This window comes from Triticum urartu, chromosome 6A (assembly GCF_056163025.1).
Source record: "Triticum urartu cultivar PI428250 chromosome 6A, HENAU_Tu73, whole genome shotgun sequence".
Taxonomy (NCBI): domain Eukaryota; kingdom Viridiplantae; phylum Streptophyta; class Magnoliopsida; order Poales; family Poaceae; genus Triticum; species Triticum urartu.
In genome coordinates this window covers 115,476,891-115,480,998 of record NC_141878.1, presented here as the reverse complement: position 1 = coordinate 115,480,998, position 4,108 = coordinate 115,476,891, and positions in this window count along the sequence as shown.

Sequence of the window (4,108 nt, the reverse complement as noted above, 5' to 3'; positions counted from 1 at the left end):
AATTGTCCTAAGAAATTAGATGATGCACTTTGGACTTATAGAACAACTTATAAAAATCCTATGGGTATGTCTCCTTATAAAATGGTTTATGGAAAAGCTTGTCATTTGCCTCTTGAGTTAGAACATAAAGGATATTGGGCAATTAAAGAACTCAATTATGATTTCAAACTTGTTGGTGAAAAGAGGCTATTTGATATAAGCTCATTAGATGAATGGAGAACCCAAGCTTATGAAAATGCAAAGTTATTCAAAGAAAAAGTTAAAAGATGGCATGACAAAACAATCCAAAAGCGTGAGTTTAAAGTTAGAGATGTTCTTTTGTACAACTCTCGTTTTAGATTTTTTGCAGGAAAGCTCCTCTCGAAATGGGAAGGCCCCTATGTCATCGAGGAGGTTTACCTGTTTGGAGCCATCAAAATAAATAATTTCGAAGGCACTAACCCGAAGGTTGTCAATGGGCAACAAATAAAGCATTATATCTTAGTTACACCTATTAATGTTGAAAGTAATATTATCCAAACTTTGACACCGGAAGAACACATAAAAGAGTCCTTCCGGAACACTCCAGAATCATGAAAATAAGGAGGTACATGATACAGTAAGTAAACGGACTCTGAAAAATCTGCAATTTTTTTCAGTTTTGGAATATTTCAAAATTTTGGAAATAAAGAAACATCGAGGAAGCGTCCCCTGGTGGGCACATGACACCGAGGCAAGCCAGGCTTTCCTGGCGCACCTAGGTGGGTTGTGCCCACCTAGGAAACCTCCCGTACTCCGTTTTCTACCATATACTTGTCCTGCAATATAAAAATTCTATATATACTTCCCGAACCTATTGATCACCGTATCACGGAGAAATCCTCTGTTCTCTTTTTCCTTGTTGTTCTCTGTCAGATTCCATCTACTATGGTCTCTTCAAGCTTCTCCAAGGACAAGATCTCTCCTTCATCACCACCATCATCCCCTTCACCACCGGAAGGAGATTGAGTATCGGGTATGGGCACTCCCCTTGGCTTCCGCCAAGCTTGGGGGTGGTGCCCCAGTATCGTATCCTCGCACTATGTTTTTGCTTTTACTTATCTTAGTTCAATATTTTGCTTTGGATGAAATAAAGTTTAGTTCGATCCTTTCTTATTTTAAAGTTTGCTTAGTGATCTATCATAGTAATCATGTGCAAGTTATGTAATAAAGTTAGTTTTAGTTTTTGCCCTCTTTACTTTCATGTTGCAAATAAAGAAAAGAAATAAAGTAAGAAAAATGGAAAGGAAATAAATGAAGAAAGGAAATACATAATGAAAATATTATATACTAATCCTATGGTAGGTGATGGCACCACATAAGGAAAAGTATAAGTAGAAAATTTTATTAGAGATTGACAAACATAGCATTAGTCAATGATGCAACTCATGAAAGAATTAATAAGGGAAGAGAAGATTTACATATAGATATACTATCCTAGAAATCTTTTGTGACTGTGAGCCCTCATCAAAATATTATATGCCAAAATTGTTGATGTTGGACAAGGAAGGCAACTTAATGGTTTATGTTTGTTTATATTCACATAGAAGTCATATTGTCATAGATCCTTTAATAGGTGGTGCTTGCCCCCTATCTTTGCTAGCCAAAAATTCTGTACTAAGTAGAGATATTACTTGTGCATCCAAAAACCCTTAAACCCAAATCTTTTTAAAGAGTCCCCCATACCTACCTAGGGATTGAGCAAGATCCCTCAAGTAAGTTGTCATCGGTGCAAAAAAGGCAATAAAAATTGCTTCTAAAAGTGTGAGATCATTTAGTGTAAGAGAAAATTGAGCGTTGTACGAACTTGGATGAAAAAGAATAAAAGCGACAGACTGCATAATAAAGGTTGTCATCTTAAGGGGAAATACGACGTGACGTTCTCTTGCACCAAGGGATTGAGCATACAAACAAATAAGCGCATGGAAACCTCTGCTTCCCTCTGCGAAGGGCCTATCTTTTACTTTTATGCAAAGAGTCAAAGTTTTTCTCTCTATTCCTTTTATTTTTCTCATTTGGCAAGCATCATGTGGTGAGGAAAGATCTAGGCATATATGTCCAGTTGAATATAGATAGCATGAGTTATTATTGTTGACATCACCCTTGAGGTGAGGATGTTGGGAGGCGAAACTATAAGCCCCTATCTTTCTATGTGTTCGGTTGAAACGTTTTGCTCATGGGTACAAGGTGAGTGTTAGCAATCATAGAAGACTATATGATTGTTGAGTATGTGGACTTGATTTCAAGGCTCCGACACATGACTCTTCCTGAAAAGATGATGAATTGTAGTTGCAAAGTTGACTGAGAACATAGTTTGTTGGTTTCTAATAGAGTTTTTGCTTTATACTTCGATTGTGTGATGAACTATTACTTATTCATGAAAAGTATATGGTAAAAGTTCTATGATAAAAGTCATATGTTTAATTTTGTCGCTGTTATAATAATCAACATGATGCTTCTATGTCCGTATTTTGTTTTTATCAACACCTCTCTCTCAAAGCATGTGGACATGTTTTTCGATTTCTGTTTTCGCTTGAGGACAAGCGAGTTCTAAGCTTGCGGGAGTTGATTCGTCCATTTTGCATCATGTTTTCTTACTATTATTTATAATGTTTTTATCCATAATAATGCTTTTTGGAGTAATTCTAATGCCTTTTCTCTCATAATTTACAAGGAACACACCAAGAGGGAGATTTCTGGCAGCTAGAAATCTGGACCTTGAAAAGCTACGTCAGGCCACCTATTCTGCACAACTAGGGCAGGAAAAAAGCTCGATGCTCATGAGCTAAACGAGTAGCTCGTGACTCGGCTCGAATTGACTCGAACTCGAAGAATAATGAGCCGAGCCAAGCTTTAGTTTAAGATCGTTTACATACCAAGTTAAACGAGCCAATCTCACGAGTACTCGGGTAACTCGTTAAGCTCTGTAAAAAAATTAATGTTTTTAGGGGTAGTAAAATACAATCACTAAACACCTTGCGTCCCAGCACAAGGCCAAACCGCTCAAGGCCTAGCCACCCAGGAGACTCACATGTACATGACCACATATGCACATGCTAAATTCTCAATTAATATTTTTATCGTATTTGTAAGGTCTAATGTTCATATCTTTAACGAGCTTAACAAGCTAAATGAGCCAGCTCGCGAGTTATACGAGTCGAGCCAATCTTGAATTTGAGCTCGTTATAGTACCGAGTCGAGTCGAGCTAGCTCGTTAATGAAACGAGCTTTAGCGAGTCGAGTCGAGCTGGCTCGACTCGGCTCAAATTACACCCCTATGCACAACTCCAAATGAGCTGAAACTTTATGGATTATTTAAGAAATATTGGAGCCAATAAACACCAGAGGGGGCCCACCAGGTGGGCACAACCCACCTGGGTGCGCCAGGCCCCCCTGGTGTGCCCTGGTGGGTTGTGGCCTCCTCGGCCCACCTTCGGTGCCCATCTTCTCGTATATAAGTGGTTTTGACCTATAAAAAATAAGGAGAGGGTTTTTGAGAGGAAGCACCGCCGCCTTGAGGTGGAACTTGGGCAGGAGCACTTTTGCCCTCCGTCGGAGCGATTCTGCCGGGGGAACTTCCCTCCCGGAGGGGGAAATCATTGTCATCATCATCATCACCAACAACTCTCCCATCTCGAGGAGGGCAATCTCCATCAACATCTTCACGAGCAACATCTCATCTCAAACCCTAGTTCAACTCTTGTATTCAATCTTGTTACCGAAACTATAGATTGTTGCTAGGGGGTGACTAGTAGTGTTGATAACATCTTGTTGTTCATTACTATATGGTTTATTTGGTGGAAGATTATATGTTCACATCCATTATGCATATTAATACCCCTCTGATCATGAGCATGTTTGTTGTTTGTGAGTAGTTACATTCGCTCTTGAGGTCACGGGATAAATCGTGTTGCAAGTAATCATGTGAATTTTATATGTGTTCGATATTTTGATAGTATGTATGTTGCGATTCCCTTAGTGGTTGTCGGCGTTTTGGGAACGGGGGTCCCTAGACTTGCCTGCCAGCGGCCCGCGGCGTGGCTGGGCTGGTAGGTCTGTACGACCCGTCTTCATCAACAAGGCATTCAAG